Source organism: Lissotriton helveticus, chromosome 3_2 (genome assembly GCF_964261635.1).
Source record: "Lissotriton helveticus chromosome 3_2, aLisHel1.1, whole genome shotgun sequence".
Classification (NCBI taxonomy): Eukaryota; Metazoa; Chordata; class Amphibia; order Caudata; family Salamandridae; genus Lissotriton; species Lissotriton helveticus.
Genome location: NC_136062.1, coordinates 181,274,790 through 181,298,254, shown reverse-complemented (window position 1 = coordinate 181,298,254; position 23,465 = coordinate 181,274,790). Strand labels below are relative to the sequence as shown.

General features: G+C 46.9%; 1 protein-coding gene across 5 annotated transcripts in view; it reads left to right on the top strand.

The window, feature by feature from the left end:
- The window catches only part of CSNK1G1 (casein kinase 1 gamma 1), a 746,303-nt gene that overhangs the window by 202,324 nt on the left and 520,514 nt on the right, over positions 1-23,465 (top strand). The gene's annotated exons all lie outside the window — the stretch shown is intronic.

Sequence of the window (23,465 nt, the reverse complement as noted above, 5' to 3'; positions counted from 1 at the left end):
AAAGTAAATTTCTGAAATACTGATGGGATGTGGATACGAGATATGGAATTGTTACTGTTCCGGCAGTTTTTTAAATTAAGCTTATTTTAATTATCCTTGTGCAATTTAATTCATGTGGAGACAAAGTGACTTGTCCAGTGCCACATAGTTTTTGTCAACTGCTAAAACTGATATTAGAGCCCTGGTGTCCGAGATAGAGTTAGGATGAACCAGTAATACTTTCTTGCTTATGTATATTTTTAAAGAAAACAAACAAAAAAACGCTGGCTTGTTGTGGACGAAGCCAATCACATCAACATTTTAAAACGAAGGATGATTTTGTCATTTGATTAATTGTTTTCTGCGTAGAAGAGTTTGGATCTACGACTATTACAAACAGTGATAATTTTTTTTAATTCAATAAAGTAAATAGCACTTGTTTTTTTTTAAAACAATTTTTTATTGATATTCTCCGTTCATCATGCAATCAATGTAATGACACCTAGCAGACCATTACGCAGATGGTCTATTGTTCAGCATATAGTACAGGAGAAATCAACTTTCAACATTCTTCTCCTAACCGTCCCGCCCACCTCCCTCTCTACCCCCATAAATAGCACTTGTTCAACACGACTTATGCATGCTCACAATAATTTTGTGCTCTGAAGTTAGCCCCACCTTGGTTGGAATAGCAAGACATTGTCTTATCTTTTCGTCCTGAAGTTGCTCATTTTGTGTTTTTTCCACCTCTTGGACATTGAAGTGTTATAGTTTCTTATGAATGGCAACGATCTGCTGAAACAGTTCCCTATGTGTGCCTTCTTTCATATCCATAGTGATGCCCAAGTTGTGGGGAATCCAGGAGAGCCTGATAAGAGACTCTGCATCCGAGGTTGCTAATTGCATTTTAATATTAGGAATTACTCAAATATTTATAGTACCCTTTTCTCTTATGCTTGCTCTCATATCTCTCCCCTCTCCCACCTGCACCTTTACCTGGATGTATTTCATGCTTAAACAGTCTGTGATTCCAGCAACATGTTCCTATGGATGTAATCGGTAAAGTGGACACTGCCAGAATGGCAGAACACTCTATGCAGCAGAGGTTCATTCCAGAGAAGATGTTCAACCTAGTGAAGCCATGATGAAGAACAGTTTTTATTGAGTCGGTCTGCTGTCTTGGCTTGTTCCCACCATTTCAGTCATGGGCGTTTTTAAAATCTATATAGCTCACACAGAATTTAGGGTAGCAAGGTGCTCAAAAATTAGAGGGCTGTGACAGGTGGGGGCACAACAAGTGTATGGATGAAAACCCTCATTCACCCGAGGGTGACATGCTTCATCATTGGGATCCTCCAGCCCACTGGGACCGCAAGGTACCCAGTGTGGGCTACAACTTCCCTGCAAGGAAGATGGAGGAGTGTTTTGAAAGAGCACATACAAGTTTGAATATCTCTAGGGTAGAGATCAACAAAAAAGTGTGTTAAAACTATCTTAGTAGGGACAACAACATTTATTCTTGCGTCCTACAGGCTAGAGGATAAAAGCAATGTGAGACAGGGTTATGAATGTACACCCTGTGTTGTGGTCAACATGTTTCTGCCCCATCTGACATTAAATGTTAAAGGCATTAATCAGGAACATGATCTTCAGTCACTCTGCTGAAAACTGTGCATAAATAATAATAAGAGTTGCTCAGGCCCATACTCTTGACTGACCGTGCGCAGTGGTAGCAATCAGTTGGGTAGGTAAGGTGGCCCTATGAACAACATGTGTTGTCCAACTCGACCATCTACAGAGTCTCTCACAACGTAGATTCCTTTTGCGTATCGAGGTCCTGTACCATTGTGGACTCTGTTTTATAACCTGCCATTGAGTCTTGATGAAGGACTGCTGGGGCTTAGCAGTAATTAACGATGGCCTTAGTGACTGTTACTCTAGCCCAATATTCTTTTTGGTGGATTACGCAGCAGCCTTTTTTCTCTAACTGTGACCTGATGTTAAAAGAACTGACGTAGGGGGCGTGGCCAAGATGGGGACCTAGGCAGACTCAGTACCTCGAGGCTCCTCGCAACGAGCTCGCTCTCCCAGCCTATTTGTGCATAATAGTTGTGCACAAAATTGGCTGACAGATGAGGGGGAACGGAGCTGTGCCAGGGAGCAACCTCTGAGGCCTCTCACCTCTGGGAGACCCCAACACAGCCCGGAGCGTGAAATCGCTAAATGGCGCCCAGGCCGAGCGGGCATTAACACAGACTCCGTCGAGCCCAGCCAGCGGAGACGCCAACGCTCCCTTGACAGCCTGCCGACCACCGGCCCTGCTGACAGTGAGTGAACGGCAGCGGAGACAGGGTAGCGAGACTGAGAATAAGGCGGAGATTATACAGCGCGAAACGGAGGGCTGAGGGGTGACCCCAGGCGGCAGCGTGAAAATCGAGGTTGGGGCTGTCAGGCCTACGTAGGCGTGGGCGGGCGCCACCTGCCTTAGCGGCGAAGCGGGGGACTTCCACATATGGCCCCAGACAGTGCAACCCAGAGGCCGCATAAAGGAACCAAAACCACCAGCGCGGGGTAAATGCAGCCATCCCCGATAGAGGGAAGATCGTGAGTGCGGGGACAACACACCTCGGTGGCACCCCACGCAGCGGTGAGGAAGAGCCTGATCGAAGAAGGGAGCAGAGGCGAGCCAGAGATTCGTAGCGGGGCACCGGCAAGAACACAGAGTGAGCGACTGGAGGGCCCCCACGGGCGAGGGTGCAGCGCCCACTTCAGCAGTGGGTAGACGACCTGCAATTAGCACACAGCAAGAGACGCAAGTGCAGGGGCGCTTAAACTTGGGGGCACCCACAACTGCCCCTGGGTCTCCTCGACACAGGGGTTTGGGAGCCCCTGAGAATCCGAATAGGCGAACGAAAGGGCCTTGAATCCTCCCACGTGGCGCACGACAACGGTCACCTCAGTGGGGGCACAACAACAAACACGGAAGACATCACGGGAAGAGGACTGGACCCGATCCTGCAAGGCCCACCAGGGCACAGAGAGAGCAGGGTCACCGCCACTAGCGCTGGCATCAAGGGCGACAGGGGTGGTCAGGCGATGGGGGACACCAAAGCAGCCATCACATGGCCAAATACGGAGCCCACTGTAACTCACTTGTCCCGCGAATCAGACCACTTTACCTCAACAACACAAGAGTGTCAGACCCAGGTGACAAGGGCAAGCACATGCGGCGGAACTGAGCTCACCAGCCAACCTTTCCACTAGCGGTACGGACGTTCCGAGCCAGTGAGCAACCATACAAGGAGAAAGGTGGTACCGCTGAGGTGCTCCCAAAACCCTGGGTTGAGAAGAGGTGAGCCCCTGGATATCTACTTAACCCCTGGGAGAGGGCAAATCTCTGGCACGAGTCGAAGCCCAGAAGTCGCTACAATCCAAAGCCTACACTGAAATTCCCCCTGAGGTGCTGGCTAGCATCGTGAACAGACAACAGGGTCAGGGAGCCCTACCATGCCCACAATGCGTAAGAAAGGGGAGCGCATACTAAAAGACTTGCTTATCAAAGGCCTCCGCCACAAGGGGCAGAGGAAATCACACCCCCGCCCCAAGCAAGCAGAACAAGGGGATGGGGAAGTGCCGATCATCCAAGCGTTTCCAGACACACTCTTTAACACTCTCCGCGAGGATTTTCATAGCTCCAGCAAGAGATAGCAGGAGAGGTGACGGAAATACGTTGTGAGGTCGACGAGCTGGGGGGAGAGAGTAGCTACCATTGAGGACAGTGATCACACCAGGAGTGAGGAGCTGGAGCACCTACAACAGGAACTCATCCGCCTCAAAGACCTACAAGCGCATGCAGAGGACCTAGAAAACAGGTCGAGACGCAACAACATCTGCGTTCGAGAAGTCCCTTTGAAAACCGAGGGAGTGGGTGTAGCCCACTACCTACAGGGCTTATTTCAAGAGATCCTCGGCGAGGGTCCAGACTTCAAGATACGCATCGATCGGGCACATAGGGAGGGCCTGGCGAGACGCGCACCGGCCCCTCCCCCAGACATCCTGGCCTTCCTACCGGATTTCCCTTTGAAAAAGCGCATCCTCCGGGAGGCAAGATCGAAAACAGCATCTTCAACATAAAGGATACTCAGTGGCTTTCTTCCAGGATCTGGCCTCCATCACTCTTCAAAAGAGGAAAGCATTCAAAGAAGTGACCACCTTCTTGAGAGACAAAGGATACCCTATTCCTAGGGCCATCCTTTCCGATTGATCTTCAAATGGAACGGCGCGCTGCACCAAATGAGATCCCTCAGACTTGTGCGCTCCTGGGCCTCGAACACCGCGACCCGGATACCTCCCCTGATCACTCCCAAAGATCTCCGGGAGGGGGATGGTAAAGAGTAGGCCGCATACGCTCGCCCGCAGCGGAATTGAAACCAGACCACACAACTATGACGCATGAACGGGCATCGGCCCTAGAAGCGGTGACTAGAGACACCTCATCTCCTGAATTACCTTGATCCGCACATGGGGACACACACGCATTGACTCACAGCTGGCTGGGGAGGGATGGGGTGGGGTTGCTGGGGTTAAACGCTCTTCCAGGTAACTCACCATATGCCTTGGACTTAGAAAGGCAGGCATTGGACTATGGTAATTTGTTGGGAATGTTCAGTTGGGGTTAGGGAGGGGTGGTAAGGGGGAGTTGGGTTTAAGAGACACGAAAGAGACTCGGTTTGGGGAGGGCTGTTGGGGGTTGGGTTGGGGGTCAGAGGAAAAGGGGAGGAGGGGAGGGGGAAGAAACCGGTGTGCCACCTATGGAGAGGATCCACAACACACGCCTAGTAGAGGCAAACCCCCAATGACAATGCTGTCCCTGTTCACGCAGACACTATGACGGGACCTACCCTACCCTAAAAGTTATCACCCTTCTTGTAAAAGGGCTAAACCCCATTAAAAGATGAGCCATCTTATCATACTTAGAGAAAAGCGAGAAACACTCACGGCTAAGGTGGTTGAACTCAAGAGGGTGCGTAGTCGCACGGGTGCTCCCAGGATATGGAGGCAATTGAAGGCTGCCAGGACGCAGCTAGCAGGCCTTGACCTCGACAGAGCCGAGTACACAGCCCTGCGGCTCAAACACACATACTATGTGGGAGGCGATAAAACAGGGTATCTCCTCGCAAGCAAGCTCAGAGCTCGAGTTCAACGGTCCAAAATCACAACCCTCCACAGCGCTCGGGGAGAGAAGATGGGAAACGAAGACCAGATAGCTGAGGCCTGTAGGGACTTCTGTGCATCTCTCTATAGTGAGGACTTGAATATTGACAAAGACGGAGAGGCCTACCTGAATCGAGCAGCGACGACAGCTATCAACATAGAGCTGCCACTCTAGACGCACCAATCAAGATTGAGGAGGTGGTTGGTGCGATCTCCCGCCTCAAACCCTTGAAATCTCCTGGGCGGGATGGCTTTTCGGTTGTTTTTTATAAAAACCTTTTGCCCACTCCTAGCTCCGCTTTTAACCCGACTTTTTAATTCTTTTCAGGGGCCCGGCTCTATACCTCCAGATATGTTGGAGGCAGACATAATCGTACTGCCCAAGCCAGGGAAAGACGCCACCCAGTGCGCCGCCTACAGACCAATTTCCCTACTTAACCTAGACCTTAAACTCTTCACAGGGGTCCTCGCAGCTAGGCTTGCACCACGATTGCCTGGCATCATCGAACCAGATCGATCTGGTTTCATCCCCAGCAGACCGTGCAGTGACAACACTAAACGCCTCATGCACCTAGTAGACCAGGCTCACTACACAGGGATGGACGCCATGCTACTGTCGGTAGACGCCGAAAAGGCGTTCGATAGGGTAGACTGGGGTTTTCTAGATAAACCAATGCCACATTTTGGTATCGGAGACCGCTTCAGGCATGGGTCGCAAGTTGCTACGACAAACCGAGGGCAATGATATTCGTTAATGGTATAAGCTCACGGCCGTTCGACATTAGATAGGCCACGAGGCAGGGATGCCTGCTGTCTCCCCTCCTTTTTGCACTATACATAGAACCCCTAGTACAGAGGATTTGTGATAACCCTGACATCGCATGCATTCACTTCGGGGGGGGGGGGGGGGCGGGGGGGAGAAACACACAATTTGTTTATACGCAGACGACATCTTAGCTGAGCTAGACACACCCAAACAGTCAGTGCCTGCCTTCCTGTGGGAACTAGATGCCTTTGGGAGGGTGTCCAGCTTCAAAATGAATATGGGAAATGTTCGAAATGGGGATTTCTGGTTGGCTAAGGCTTGCGCCAAAGCCAGGCAGAAACCACCACTGCGCGCGCACCCAGCAACAAAACCCAAGGCCCACCACAAAGGAAACTCCACACAAGGTTATATATAAAAATAGCCTTTGATTTATACCAAATACATTAGATAATAAACACACAATTCACACTGTGCCACTGGCACGGGCAGAATTTACAGGGGATTATATACATGGGACAGGGCCACGTAGACCACTGTCAGGAATGAGCACTTTTAGAACTACCACTTGGTAGAAATAGCACTTAGAACATAGGATAATTGTAGCACACAACCATTAACCACTCGTAAAAGGTAAGTACACACTACGCAACCCTAACCACCTTAGGCATATATCACGCAGGGAACCATGAACTCACTAGTATAACCTATACTAGGAAAAACAACCTCCTAGGTATAAAAATACATTTAGAGGTATAGGCAAAAAGGTAATGCATATCATGCATAGATCACATTAGGCAGGTAATCACATTTGCGCCACAATATCACAGAACTTACCCCAGGACAACTTGGCCTTTCAGGGGCTCACAGGCCCAGTGTCCAGAATGTCTGGGCTGGCTGCGCAGGCAGCCAAAGAAGATTGCGCAAGGGCCTAAAAGATGCAGCTGCCCACTAAGTGCTGTTCAGCTGGAGAACTGAGCCTGGCACCAGCGTGCCTCCTGGCTCTCCTCTGGGCTTCTGAATATAGGAATGCGGCCAAACACGACTTGGGAGCCTCGTGGGCTTTGACACAGCTGTGCCCCAAATCACGTGGGAGCCTCGCAGGCTCTGATTACCACTATGCAGCCATACGTTGTTGCCTCGTGGGCTTGAGAAAGAAAATGCCCCCTGGAGCCTCGGGGGCTCGAAATGACACTGCTGCCAACTGAGGGGAGCGGCCCACTGCCAGCCGGGGCTGCTCTACCTCCCCAAATGCCCCCGAGTCATTGGAGCCCGCAGGTTTGAAATTATGCAGCTGCTGGGCCTCGTGGGCTCTATTTTGACAAAGAATGCTCCCCATACGTTGGAGTCCCGCTCGGGGGACTCGTGAGGAAAAGGTGCGTCCTGGTGGAGTGGCCCGCTGACTAGAATGGGCTGCTCGACACACGGCAGGACACTGTTTCTCTCTCCGGCACTTCGAATCGGCCCAGAGCTCCCCTCAGCCCGTGAGACTCACTGGGCTGCTCTTCTCTCCGGCCCGCACTCGCTCCTCTCTGGGGCCCTGGCCGCACTCCGCAGCAGCCACGCAGGCGGGGTGGGCACCCGTCTGCCTCCGTTCTCCTCACCCGGGCTCTCCTCCGGCAGCGGCGGCGTGCGTGGACTTCCTCCAGCAAACCGGAAGTCCTGCCCGGCGAAAGGATGCCTGACTTCCGGTTTCTCGCGCTCCCCGGCACCCGAGCCGCGGCAGTGAATTTCTTGAGGCAGACTAGGGGTAGGCTCCCTCTAATTAACCTATAAAGCGGGGTAGGCACCCGCTATGAGCTAAAAATATCGGCACAGAGTCCCTGGCGGGGTGGGCACCCGCTAGGGACTTCACAAATCGGCACCCGCGAGGTGTTCGAGGAAGGGGTGGGAATCACTACGCCCGGGATTTCCTCTCGAAGAAAGGCAACTCAGCGCTGTAAGGGAAAACAGCAGCGCTGCTTCTCTCAGGATGGAAAGAAAGCGCTTCCAGGCGCTACAGGAAACAAAGACCCAAGTCCAGGGCAAAGCACAGCAAAAAGTCTTGGTAGGAGGTGGGGGGCAAAGGCTGGGCCCAGGGGCCAGCTCACAGGGCCCTCCGGGCAGTGGCTGTCCTCCTGGTGCCCAGCAGCAGCAGGCCCCCCTCAAGGTTAGGATCAGCAAGAGAACATTTTACTTGAGGTCACAGCCCCTTTTTATACACACAAATCCTTTGTCTCAGGCTGCAGGGTTAAGGGAAAACCAGATGCAACTGGTTTTGTAGCACTCTGTTGTGCTCAGCCCCTCTTCCCCATTCACTGGACAGGCTAGGGTAATCAGTTGCACCACATGGGGCGGAGCCAGCATTGTGTAGGGAGAGCCCAGCCCTATTCAGCTCCCAGGTGCACTCCTCCCACCCATCTAGCTGTCAATCTGTCTATTCACCACCGGGGCAGACCCATTCTGACTCCTGGAGCCAGGCACTCCAGCCAGCTCCAGCCAATCACAAGCCAGACAGTCATTTCACCTTTATTACACAGACATGCCAACTTCTAGAAGTGGCACTTCCACACTAGGCACATTAACGCCGCACACATCATCGTGCAGCATTTACTCTCACGAGTTCGCACATACCAAACTCAACCCTGCACTCCCCATGCATCAGGAACTACCATGGACACATACAGATGGGACTGGCTATGGGAGTGGCGGTTCAACATATTCTATCGCTTTGGGGACTCGCCCTACGCACACAGGTTGGCTGCATAAGCTATGGTACGTTGTTGGTATGGAGCGCATACAAGCCAATCTTACCCAATCTACGGCCTCATTCAACACTATCTGGCACCCAATAATATCCCTACTGGTGCTGGAATTCAACAAAATCACATGTCTGAAATATCTTCGCCTCCTGCGACTCAGACACCTCGACACCAGAAGAAACCCCCGAAGGATAGACACCTAACAGTCCTCGCAAACGGTATCCAAATACGATAAGACCATGGCATACCGGTTCTGGGGTGGGGAGGGTATAAGGGGGGGGGGGGATTATCTTTTGTTTTTTGGAAGTTGGTAATGGATTATCTAATGAGAGCCTCGGCCCAGTCTTGCAACCTTGGACACTTGCTACATCGACAAACTCTTGTTTTGAAATGCAACGATGTCGGAAGGAGGGGGTGTAATCGGGGACAGCCTTTATTGTTCCAAAACTGGAATACATGGGACCTGTATTGTGTCTATTTCATTGACAAAAAATTCAATAAAACAAAGTTTAACAAAAATAAAAAAAACTGACGTATAGGAAGCTGATATGCCTATTTTAGAGATGGAGACCCTGAAGAATATGGGATCAGACACAGGACTTAATGTGCACACACTGACTTCCAACTTGCTTTTTCCTCCTTTAGTAAGAAACTTCTTTACTCTTGTCCGATTTCAGAATGGGTTCCCATAAGTTCAAAGGCAGGCGTGGGCGCAGGAGAGGTAAGACTATAGGAATCTTTGGTGTGTATAACGTGTACTCTTTTCAAACTAGCAGCGTTTATTATGGCAGGGATCTGAAGTCAGTCAGTACTGTCCAAGTGAGCAGTATATATTCAGCTGTAAGTCGTTGCTGCTATCCCTCATTGGTTTGAGACAACCCAACTATATTTGCATTGCTCTAATGCATGCTTCTTGAATAGATGTCCGCCTGATTATCTGCCTCTTATATGTTGTTGGAAATGGCCCTCTCTGAAGGATCACCCCACACCTTTTGCCTTCCTCCTATTTTTCTGACGTCGTATTTGTTGGCCATAGGACTTTGAGCACTTTACCACTGCTAACCAATGCTAAAGTGCATGTGCTTCTTCCGTAAATATGTTTGTGATTGGTGTATACCTGTTGGTCTGTGTAATTTACTTTTAAGTCTCTTTTAAAGTGGTACCACCTGTGTGCAGGACCTGTAAGTTAAACACTACTAGTGGGCTTCAGTGCTGATTGTGCCACCCACAGAAGTAGCCTTTTAAACCTGCCTCAGGCTAACTACTGCATTACCTGAGTGTGCACTTTACTGTTGCTTCTACTTAGCATTTAAAACTACTTGCCAAGCATGAAACTCTCCTTTTATTACATAGACGTCTTTCCTAAGGTAGGCCCTTTGTAGCTCTAAGGGCATGGTGCTATATAAGTAAAAAGTAGGACATGTACTGTTGTGGTTTGCATGTCTGGTAGTGACAAACTTCCAATTTCCTTTTTCACTACTGTGAGACCTACCCCTCTCGTAGGTCACCATTGGGAATTCCCTTATACCTTATTAAGTGGTAATTCCTGATCAGTGAGGAGTAGCTTTTTCATTTTTTCTTTGGATTGGTAATGATAAAGCCTCCCTTCTGGTGCAGTTGAATTGAACTTCACTATTTTAGAACTGTCCCTTTTAGAATGTAGACCTTTCTCTGCACTTACTGCTCTGTTCCTGACAACCTGTCGAATACACGACTGGGTGACCGCTACATTTGTGCATGCCCTATAGACAGCCACAACACAGGACACTCCACTGCATCAGCATTCATCTGCATTCTGATGGGTGTTCCAGTGCTGGGAGGGATGGGAAGGGAACACACTCCACTTGAATAGGTATTGACTGTCCTGCCCACACACAAAGTACTATTAACCTCCCACATATAGCGTGTTAGGCAGGACTGGGTCAGAAGTGATCCTTGTGCACTTCAAAGGGCTCCTTTGAAGTCAGAGCCTACATCATAGACTCCTTTGGGTATAAGTGTACTGGGGCTCTGACCCCCTAAAATCAGACAGTGTATGGGACTTGTAAACAAACACTGCTGCCTCTACATCTGCACATTACCAGAAGGACGGATGTGCTGCCAGGAGGGACTGCTAGTTTGCTAACCACTTCGCAGTGTACTGTGCTGCAGGAGGGGGTGCCTTGTGTACTGGCCTGCTACCAGTTTGCTGTGTTACGTACTAAAGTACTCCAAGGGCTTGTTGGCTCACCCCCTGTTTATGAAGTCTCAGCCATAAAAGACTTCAACTTAACCTGACGCCAGACCGGGGCTCTACAATGGTTGAGAGTTCTGCTCTGACCTGAATCTACAGACTGAGAACTCATCGCTCCGTTTTGCCAGCCAGCAGCTGAACTCTTGCCGATTGAATTCCTGCTCATAGCAGCTGCAGCGCCTTTCAGCATGGCTCCACTACAACATGGTGCCCTAGTGACGAGGGGTGTGCCCTGAATTGTGAGGCTCATCAACCATCTCTGCACACCCGAGCCTCATCAACCATCTCTGCACACCTGAGCCTCATGGCAGGTTATCTCCAGCATCTCTGATAGGGCATGCAAAGGCAAGGTAGACAACGGAACAGGGGTGCTTTCTGACGGGACATGAAACGTCAGGCGCAACAACACACTTTGACTCCATGAACAATAGAAAAAAGTGCACAATACTAAGAAACAAAAGAAAACGGAACCTGGGATGGCATGTTTCTGTTAAACGCTGGAATTGAGAAACACTAGAGTCCCCAGACAATGCACTACACAGACTCTGGCTATCACCAACCTACCTTTTATTTAAATTTTATTTTTTAAAGAGTTTTATATAGCGCGAACCAGAACCGAGACATCGGGTGTCAGAATGCTTTACATGAGCACCAGTTTCGTTACATGAGGACATATTCAGTTTTTTTTAGGCACGGGGAGATTAAGTGATTTGCCCAGAATCACAGGATGTTGAGCGCTGTTGCTGAGACTCGAACCCGGTTTTCCATCTTCGGGGTCAACGCTCTAGCCGTAACGCTACATCCTCTCCCCTATTTGGAAGGCCACAACATCCACCATCTATACATTATTTTTTTTCTTTGATTTTCAGCAAACCATCCAGGATTGCTTTTGACTAAGGCAGGTTCTTATAAAAGACATACCAAGAACATTAATTGGCAAGCTGACAAAATGCATGTTCAATCGTCCACTTAGGTACTCCACTTTTGTCAGACAATTAAAATATGGTCAAAGAATTCAAAATCCTTTTTTAAAGAAAAACTGTTCATTTGAGAGAGTATCTGCGTTTGAGAGAGTATCTGTCTGTGCCATGTTGTATAGTTAGTCTGCAGACATCATTAGTATGTGTGTGATACTGGAAATTTAGGTGCGTCTGTGTGAGCCAGTTCAGGTCAATTGTAGTAGTTTAAACCCCTACTCTTAGACAATTTTGTAAAGGATACATCAGCACCTAAATATCTTAAAATAACAATTTCTCCCTCATGCGTGTGTCTAATTAAAGCTTATTCAATTCATTTGGGATATGTAGAGCACTTCTAATCACCTGTGAGGGTATCCAGCTGCGTGGTTCTTACTGGGGTCAGTCGAAGAGCCATGTCTTAAGTCTTTCTGAATTTTGGGAGCGAGTGAGTGGTTTGGAGGTTGAGGGGAAGGCCATTTCAGGACTTGGTGGGGAGGCAGGAGGATCTTCCTCCACTGTGGCTTTGGCAGATGTAGGAGGTGTGGGCGAGGGAGGTGAAGCATAGGTGTTTGGAGGGTTTGCAAGGGTTTGTGAATGTTTGTGAAGGTTCAGGCTTTGTTTGATGCATGCTGATCCTTGGTCGTGGTGGGCTTTGTAGACATGTCAGCATTTGGAATTAGCATCTTTTCTGGATGGGGAGACAGTGAAGGTTCCTAAAGTGGGGGTTCTCTGGGGAGGTTGAGGATGAGTCTGGCAGTTGAGCTATGTATCATCTGGAGTCTCTTCAGGAGTTGGGTGGTGATTGTTGTGTAAAGTGCACTACCGTACTCCAGCCGGCTGGTGATTATGGTTTGAGTGATAGTTTTTCTGGTGTCCGCGGGGAGCCATTTTAAGATCTTTCGGAGCATACGTAGTGTGTGGAAGCAGGTGGAGGAAACTGCATTGATTTGGCAATTGCTGGTGACTGCTGTCCAGGATGATGCCACGGTTGTGTGTGTGGTCCGTCTGTGTGGGTCCAAGTTCGGAAGGCCACCAGGTGTCGTTCTACGGGGAGGTGTTGTTCATGAAGATCAATACTTACGTCTTGTCCATGTTGAGCTCCAGTCAGTTTGTATTCATCCACTTTGTGATGGTCATCATGAAGTTGTGGAAGTTAGTCCTTGTGATGTGAACAACCGTGTTTGGTTTAGGGAGGATCCCTGAGGAATACCGCAGATGATGCACTTGGGTTTCAAGGTGAATGGAGGTAGGTGGATTCTCTGGGTTAGTCCTATGAGGAAGGATACAATCCATTTGTTGGTCTCTCCCTGGATCCTGATGTGGCGGAGTCTATTGATGAGTGTGGTGGGATTATTATTATTATTATTATTATTAAAATTTTATATAGCGCACAGCTACCCTGGGGCATCCCGGCGCTTTGAACAGGGCATCAACAGTTAAAACAATGAGATGGGCGGATCAAATCACGCAGGAAACAGATATAGGTGTGGAATGCTGCTGAGAGGTTCAGGGCTGCTGTTTCTCCCCAGTTGAGGAGGGTTCTGATGTCATCGGTTCCGGCAATTAGGGCTGTCTCTGTGCTGTGGTCGGCGCATAGTATATGTATTGGGAAGTGTCCAGCTGGTTGTTTCTGTCAAGGAGTTTGCCGAGTTGATGATTTTCTCAATTACTCTTGCGGCGAAGGGGAGTAGAGAGATGGGGCACTAGTTCTTGAGTTTGTTATGTTAGGCAGATGGTTTCCTGAGGAGGGAAGTCTGACTTATGCATGTTTCGATCCTTCTGGGAAGACTGCCATGATGATGAATGAGTTGAGAGTGGAGGTGAGTTTGCAGGGGTCTGTGGGTGCTCTGGAGTGGTTGGTGTTTGATTGCTTCAGTGCTCTGAGTGGTGAGCTGTTCCCATTCAGTGAGTGGGTGGTTGTGTTGGGTTCGAAGTTACTGTATATGGTGGATATCTTGTGATAATAGTATGCCAGAGGGTTGCAAATTTCCTGGGACAGGGGAATCTTGTTCGCGGTGGCTGAGGAACAGGAGAACTCTGGCGCTGAAAGCTTACCATCTAATTTAACCATTGTGTCCCAATCCCTGTGGTGTATAGGACAGTTTGTTGCTGTGATATTATAAAAATAAGAACTGCACTGTTTCCCTTGAGACCAGCGTCCCTCCCGGGCACTCAGAAATATTTCCTTGATTTGTTCAAATAAATTCAATGGGATTATCTTTCATGGTTGATATTGTTCCTTTTATTTTCGAAATAAATTCATTTCATTATTGTTGTCATAATTTTTTTAGGCAAATGGCCCTGTAGCCCAATGCATTTCGGGCATCGCCCTTCCTCAGGGGCCGTGTAAATTCCTGAAAGTAACCAAAAACAATTTTCAAACATTCATCTCAAGTACATGTAACATATACATTAAACTTGTAACATGCTGCTGTGACCATGCATGAAAGGTAAGTGCGGGAGATTCAGAGGTTTTCTATCAAGTATATAGCATGTGAATTGGTGAAAAAATCGTGAGAAAATAACATTATGTACTGTGACACGCATCATAAAAAATGAATCCAACTGCACTGATTGTGTCATGCGGTGAAAAGATTCTGAAAGGAACAGTTATGATGTAAATCCGGGAGGGACGCTTGTCTCAAGGGAAACAGTGCAGTTCTCAGTATTCTTCACCCCAGGTACAGGGGGTGTTACTGCCTGGGCACCACTCACCTATATAGACATTGACTACAAACATTAACAAGGTGTGCGTCTCCTATAAGCCAATTTTGGATCCATAATTATCAAAATGATCTCAGCTGTAGTCCAGGTTCTCAAACCCCACATGCATTTGTCTCTACTTGGGCAACTCCTGCATTCCATTCCATTGCAATCTTGCATTTGGCTAAAATCAATGCAAAATCAAGAAATATACAAGTCTATTTATTCTTACCAGTTCTATGTAATTTACACAGAGAACAGAGCTTGGGAGTCACTGGGAGACCCACACCTATAAGGTAATTATTAACAATAAGACTTATGTACAAAACTGCAGTATTATCCACCAGTTCCAGGCCATACGATAAAAATTAGCTTGAGAGGCCCCGCAGCGCAGACGAACCGCAGCAGCCCCAGGGTATATCCTGGCAATTCTGTCTAGAGCTGAATAGGTTGGATGCAAATAACTTGCGTGTATTTGAGTCGCTAATTCCTATTAAATATCTTTGTTTTCTAACATACATGCTTAGTCTGCATGTGATATTTCTTTGTGGAGATTAGTTTCCCTTTGCTGCTTAAACTTTGTAATAATTAAAGGCCGGTAGTAGCATGGAGTACAGCATGGACGGGGCTCTCCTTTCCTCCCATGGTTCACAAGTAAAATAAATACATCATTTTGACACCCAGGAGCCCCCAGATCGCTTTAGCAGAGCTTCAAATGTAAAACTCCCTGTCACCCTAACCAAACCCCTCCCGCAGCTCTTTGAAGGAACAAAGCGACTCATCCGTATACAGCTCTAGTACAGTCTTTTAATCTAAGACTCTAGCCTCACTCTCTCACTATAGTGTGAGACTCCACACCTCATCCTCAGGAGAATGTACAAGGGTAACACAGGGGATAGTAGTGTCTTAAGAATCTTTGAGGCCCTGGGTCAAACATACTTTGGGGCCCTCATTCAGAACTATCTTGAATTGTATTGCCTATTTTCTGCCAGTTCAAGTCTGACTGAAGGAAGCAATGTATGATAGTTGACAAAAGTGAGATAGCGTGATTGAAAGATCACATAATCAGGGGGGGGGGCCCTGGGAAGGTAGGGGCCCTGGGCAATTGGTAACTTTTCCCGTGCCTTAAAACACGTCTCTGCCAAGGGAGTATGTTATCTGGGAGCCCAAGTGCTGCAAGTATCTTTTCCAGCACCATCTGGCCACATGCAGGGCACGAGGATACTTTGAAGTCATCTTCAGCTGACCCATTAACAGTTCCACAGTGGACTGTCCAAATGCTAATTTCGGTAGACTCTGCACACACAGCTTCATCTAGCCAGCACGTGGGCCATAGCGGCTGCTCCAAGAAGTGAGCTTCATAATTAGGTGCGCCCATGTAACCTGCAGCCAGTGGGCGAATAGCCTTTCAGTGCCAACCCATGCCTATCACAGCCCCATGATAGTGAAAGCAGTTTTCTATGAAACCCAACCAAAATGTGGCAGGAGGTGGTGGGGTTACTGCAAAATAGTACAACATCTGAGGCAGTACCAACATTTTGGCTATCTCTGATTGGCCCATCGGTGAAAGTTGTTGTCCTGTTGGTAATGGCATCAATTGCCTTACCGCCGATAAGGCACTTCCCAGCTTCCCTCGTGAATCATTGTTCGTTATCTCAATATATACGGACTTCCAAGTGCTTAAATTAATCAGGCTATCACTGAAGTACAGAACCCAGCTTAGTCCAGAAAAATTTTTCACTTCCCCAATTCCTCTTCAAGCCAGAGACTAGCGTAAAATCTGTCAGCACCCACATCATTGCTGGCATGCATATATAGTGTAGGGTTGCTTATGAACAACAATGCATCGTATGCATGGAGGAAGATAAAATGTGCCTCTCATTGAGGTGTCTCGAGCTTTAGTGTGCAGAATAATGGTGAGAGGCTCATTGCCTTTGAAAATAACACCAGATATAAGCCCACCCCTGCCTTGTGCTTTTGTAGACTAGGCACTGTTCGGAGACTAGCCAGCCAGTTAGAACCTGCATTAGTGGCAACCTATACAAGAGACTGATCCATTTCAAAGTTCCTTCACTTTAACCCAAACCTTGAGTTGAGAGGTCCACGGGACAGTATTGAATGCCTTTTCCCTATTTAGTGAGGCCCTTACAGGCTGAAGGCCAGCCCTCTGCACCAAGTCGATCACACGATAGAGGCGGCGAAGATTTAATTGGGTGTTTAACCCAGGAATAAACCTGTTCTGATCTGAGTGCACCGCTGCCCAATCAAACGCACCGATCTATTTCCAATGGTTTCCCAAGTATCTTATTTTCTACAATGAGCAACGTGAGTGGACCATACTAATGGCTCTTAATGCTACATTTTTATTTTAATGTGAAGGGTGGAACTTTTCAAAATGTCGTTTTATTTCTTAAAGGCAAAGTAATACGCAAGTCTTTTTTGCTCCGGGTATATGCTCTTTGTTACTGCAGACCAGTGTTGCTTCAGTTAAAACCATTAATTAACTTTACTGGAGTCTGTCTGCTGTGTTTGTACTGCTCCCATGAGAATCCTGGTAAGAATTAGAAGTGTTTTTAGCTTCCATTTTCCAATTCCTTCTTAACATTTTAAAACTTTTAACCCTCAACGTTCACTTAATATTTATCTGTACTTTGCTAGTCTGCTCACATTAGGTAATTTTCTGTACAGTTGCGGGCCCTCTGAGTAGGTGTCGTGGACCACAGTTTAAGAACCACTGGTGTATACGATTTCACATCCAGCAGATCCTCGCCCAGCTTCAATAACGCTACCAGCAAGGCCTCTCTTGTGGATAGCGGCAACAAGCCTTTATCAAAGACTTCCATGTACATTTTTTGCAACTTAGTTTGCAGTTTTGCTTTGTATGTAGCAAGGAATTCGAAAAGTCGCTCAACTAATCCAGGTGTTTACCCAAAGCCAAATGGTGTATTTCTTCCGCAAAAATGAGCCCAGAGTCTGGGTTCGGAGACCTGTCTTGTATTGTGGCTAGATACAAAATAATATTTTGATGTGGCCAGAAAAGAAAGAAAAAATGTCTTTCTTGAGTCCCCTCACTCACCGGAGATTCCTCACGGTGACATGCTTCATCATTGGGGCCATCCTAGTTCTCTACGAAAAGCGGCGTGCTGCGACTTGCGAATTACGTAGGAGCACTTTTATTGTGAAGGACTATGTGTGGTGCAAAAAACGGTGTGGTGGAGTGGGTGAGTAAGTGGATTAAAAATACCGTACTAGTGGGCCTCAATGTTTTATTCTGCTCCTAGGTTGGTATATTAAAAATGGGGTTATACTGTAGACCAACCAACTATGGAGGTAGGTTCAGTATATGGTCAACATGTTTCACGCTACCCCTAGCGTTTCTTCAGGACCATACAGGGACCAGCCCTGTATTTGCCACTCCTAGAAACCTAAATCAAGGTTAAGGATGATTAATAGAAAAAGATAATTACAATGGTGACTGCTGTTCAATATTTAAACATGCGTGGTTCAGACGTTCAAAATAAATAAACAAAATTTAAATAGACAACTTTCCCTTATCTCGAAGAGATTCGGGGAGTACGTGAGTCCTTCATTTTGCACATTTAGATACATATATATGCATGCTCTATATGGTGCGTTTTGCCCCATATTGGAGCGTGCAGGCTCTCAGGTCCGGTGTGTGGTGAATAAAAAACACAAGTGCTTGTATCGTGAATTACCTATACATATACAAACATTTAAAAGTGACTAACTGTGACAAATACATTGAACACACACTACACTTAGCACACAACGAAAAAAGAAAATAGAATTTCGATATTTACATTTCAGGGTGCTTAATAGCACTTCATGGTCTCTGAGAGGGGTGGTGTCGCTTCGGTGGAAGCAATGCTGCAATCGTGGGATTCATAAAGGACCGTTAGTTATTCAGAAAAATAAATAAACGAACAACCCGAAAAAACGAGCGAGCAGGGTTTGTATCCTCGCTCTTTCATTTTAGGTGGATCAAATGGGGTCTGCCACTTACTTCCTATTCAGCAACGCCGTACGGGATTACCTAGCTGCTTCCCCCTCGGACCGCATCTTAGAGTGTGTTCCGCGGGGATCGCTTTTGTTTACTCTCGCTTCCGGGATGTTCTAAAATGTAGACTAGACCGTTTGGATGCTACGGCCATCTTGGAAGTGTGTAATTGTGCACTATGCGGAAGTGTTTATCTGCTTAACTTGTTATTGGTATTACAGAAAAAAGAGACATGTATCGGGGGAAAGGGGTGCCAGGACAATGTTGACCGACTTTTGGAATTTATATGCCAACATGTTAATTAATTAATAAGGGGAATTCGAACTAAGTAATTCACGAACAAAAGGAGAATTACGTGGTTTAAAAACTTTTGAATCTGGGGGAAAGTTATCTTGGTTGAATAGTTTGCAGATACAGTGAGCGTCCATACATTAGGATCCTGAATTGTCTTATGGGGGTAAACTGTGACTTGAGTCAGTATATTGCGTATCAGGTCTCGTTATTCAGCGGTTAAATGCACCCCACAGTATGTAATCATTAAGCCCATGTACATCTGTCTGAAGCTTGAAAACCCAGCGCTGCTCACGTTCATGCAGGGTTCTTTCTAGGTTCTCCTTGTCCTTTACGCATTCCAAAACCACCCATCTGAGATCGTTTGGTGTGTGATTTTTGTCTATGAAATGATTGGTCATGCGTGTGGTGGACCTTTTGCACCGAATATTGCTCCTGTGCTCCACAATTCGGGTACTTACTTTTCTCGTGGTCATGCCCACATAATGCAAATTCCAAGTGCAGGTGATCAGATAGACTACCCCACTTGTGTTGCAATGGGAAAATTGTTTGAGTTGCCAAGTCATATTGTTGTTGAAAGTTACCAATTTTGTCACTGACGTCAGGTGGCAGACACTACAATTGTTACATGGGTAGTGGCCGTTTGGTAGTTGTTTCATTCTTTCAGATGGCTTTGGTCGTGTATGGACCAAGTAGTTTTTCAGGTTCATTCCTCTACGGTGGCTAAACATCGGTGTAGGGATGTTTAGCTCGCCACTGTTCAGTATTGGCCAATGTTTTTTGACTATCTTCGTAACCTGGTCAGATACTTTATCAAAGGTGGTAATGCAAATTGGTCTTTCATTTGTTGACAAGTTTCTGATTTTAGGTTCCAAAAGAGCATCCCTGTTATTGTTACTCGCCCTTTTGTTGGCGTCTTTTATCACTTTCTTTGGGTAGTCTCGTTGTTTCAGTTTTTTGCTCAATTCTTCAGCTTGTGAGTAGTAATCCGATTTGTTAGAACAGTTTCGTCTCAGCCGTAGGAACTGTCCAAACGGGAGATTCTGTATGAGGTGTCTTGGGTGGAAACTGTTGTAAGTCAATAGGCAGTTTTTTGCAGTCGGTTTGTAGTGAGTTGTTGTTGTCAAGGTTCCGTCTTTTGCCCAGATATTCAGATCCAGAAAGACCGAGTGAGATGTACTCATCGTGTTGGTGAATTTTAGAAACTGGTCTTGTTCATTTAGCCACCTACAGAAAGAAGGCGCCTCTTCCTCACTGCCTTCCCATATCAACAGAATATCGTCAATATAGCGCTTCCACAGTTTAATCTGATTCATGTATGGGTTATCCAAAGTAAGGATTTTCTTCTTTTCTAGATGATGTACGTACAGGCCGGCTATGCTCGGCGCGAATGTGCTGCCCATACTGGTCCCGTGTTGTTGGCGGTACAGCGTCTCCTCAAAGCGGAAGAAATTCTCTGTAAGGGCCAGGCGGCAACATTCAAGTACTATGTGCCTCGGTGTTTGGTATGTCCAATTTTCTTCAAAAAGTACCTCCTCTAAGATTTCCAGTGTTTCTTTGTGAGGTAAACTGCTGTACAAACTCTCCACATCTAGGCTTATTAGAATGCTAGATGTGGGGTCATAACTCTTGTCCTTCTCCTTTGCAGAAAGCGACTTGTCTAGCTCCACCGCCTGCTCGGAAGATCGTTTCAGCAAGGAAATCAGTTCCAGGAGCTTGCCCTTTTTTGCTAAATCCACTGGGTGGGGATGGCAAGGAATGGAGCCCTTGTAGTAATGAGCAAAGACTTAATTTATTTCTGATTGTGAACTTAGTCTCCCTTGACTCTGATCATATAGCACATAGTGACTTCCGATTAATATCATGCCTGATCAGTCATGCCAACAGTATACCGGATCTATCACCCTCATGATGACTCTTGCTGCGTGCACTTTATAATCCACTCTTAGTCTTCACACCATGTCTGCTTATTTTACCTGTCTGTCCACAACAGTGGCATAGCTAACGCAGGTTAGGGGGAGGGCTTCTACACTTGAATCCCACTGAGAAACAGCACAAAGACAATCTACTTGCATGCCCGACATTCACATGTCAGGTTTGGGATTGTGTGTATGCCTCCTCCTAGCGAGACAACCCTGTAAGGATAACTCCTTCCAAACCACTCGCTATATTACTTAAAACCTCCATGACATAATTTGAGACATACTTGATGGCAGCATCATTACCACAGAAACTACTATGGTATTCACAGGGTTCCGCAGCAATACACTTTTCTAATACTTGCATTTCTTAAATATACTTGCGTACACTGAGCTGATCTTCCCCTTGACTGTCAGCGGGTGAATGAATTTTGATGGTACTTAAGGACTACCAGGCTTGTGTAGTACATTCTCCTGCCTGCTGCAACCCCATCTAGTGTATGTTGTTGACTTTATTCATTTCAGCCTGGTTGATGAGCTGCAAATCATACAGACCGTCACCCTAAATTGACAAAATCCCTGGTCATTTCCCCAAACTGTTTTTTGTCCTCTATCTCCATCTGGAACCATTCAGTATGTGTACATGTTTGAGCAGGAGAAGCCAAGGCTGTCTAGCAGTTGGGTACAGTGTAATTTTGCTAAATACCGGCTAGGTCCATGACTGCCAGTTAGGACTTCAAGAGAGTGAGAGGGCTGTCTTGCGAGTTCTTAGACCCTGCAGTAATATGGCCTATGTACATATACTTAAGGCAAACAAATGATGAAATTCTCAGCAATGACTGTAACCAGCGTTTGCAATGCAGTAGGTCTCGCAATTGCGATAATTTGAGCTATTGCCATTGTATATGCAATGCCTTTTATAATATTAAAAGGCATTGTCATTTACAATACCACAGGTCAAAGTTTGGCAAAAGCAAGACCTATTGTATTGCAGAGCGTGGTGTTCTTGAAGCGGGCACTGTGCTCACCAACTGAGCGTGGTGTCCCTGAAGTGGACGCCGCGCTCAACATTTAAGTTTATTTTATTTTTTTTAAATAAAAGCTGAAAGAAAGCGTGTTGTCCCTGAAGCGGACACCGCATTCATCTTAAAAGTAATTAAAATGTGTTTTTTTTAAGCAACTTAAAAGCAACACCATTCTACCAGGAGTGCTGTGGGGGTAGGGGGCAGCCACTTTTAAAGTTAGAGCGGCATAGCGCTCCATACGAAAAGCGGCTCTGGGGGGGCGCTTCAAATACAAGAAGCTTCCGACATTGTCCTCATTAGTCAAAGAAAATAGTGCTCACCATTTTATAACGCAGACCGTGTTACAAGCCAAGTAAAAGATCCAGTTGTTATGGGAGATAACAAATGCAGACAAGGCGGTACCAAGGAGGGACTAACAAGCCTATTTACGAATCAGAAGCCAGCATTTACGAAGGACAATGACACAATGCAGCCCCTGTTTATATTTCATGTGTTTTACTTTCCCCGAGAGTCTGCTTTTTTCCAGACGATCTACTTCTCCGGTTTTTTCATGCAACAGTGACTTTTTTTAGTGCATTCGGTGAACAGGGTCATAATGAAGTGTCTCAGTGAGTTCTATTTTTAAGTGTTCATGACGAAGCACCTTTCTGGGTTTGCGGCAGAAAAGGTAGTGGGAGTTTCTTACAGTAACTTACACTGTCCTAAAGATGTTCAGCATAGTTGGGCTCTCTGTATAGCTCACACAGTAATGTTCACATATGTGCTAATTTTGATCCTCTGGAAATTTGTGTGAAGGAGGAAAACAGCCGTTGAAACTGCGCCAGAGGAAAAGAAAATGCTGTGCTTATGGGAGGATAGTGATGTGGAGGAGATGATATGAAGTACCTGAAAAGTCAGTGATGAAGAGAAAGTAGATGACACGTGGCGTGAGCTATGCAGATTAGGCTGTTTAAAAACATTTGGGGAGAATTAGTGGCTAACGAAGTGGAACTACAGATAGCCGTGCGAAGGTAAGAGCGGCAGTGACAGACATCCCGAAGACCACTCGTCACCCCTTTACCTTGCTAATGTTTAATGCAGGGGTCTCTTATTTTCAGGGTTGGTATGTTTTAAGTTGAAATTATGAACAACACAATCGTCGTTTTACTCCTTTATCGATACTACTAACGAGCAATAAGTCTGGTTTGTTTAGGCGAATGCCCGTTGTTACCATATACCCGGATGCAATAACCGAAAATCCAGAATCGCCGAAAGCCTGGTTAGTTGGCTCGTTGTATCAAGGACAAGATTCTGTATGTCGCTTTGGGTCACTCCCTTCATTTCTTAGGCCACACCTCTGTGGACGGATTCTTAAGTACACACCTCTGACCACGTTCCTCTTAGGGACCCTGGCCACCTTTTTTCTACCCCCTAAGCTGGCAGCAGTCTGATAAAGTGTGAGGCGCTTGGGCCCCACCACTGTCAGTGGGTAGTTTTTGCGACCTTTAGCAGTACGAAGCTTCCTAGTATTCCCCCTCCGACAGCACTGATTGATGCCAGTGGCGCTGGCTCCGCCCACGGTGACTCCTGCGCGCGGCGCCGCCCCGCACTGCACTCTTACCCCCCTCCCCCAGTCCGCCT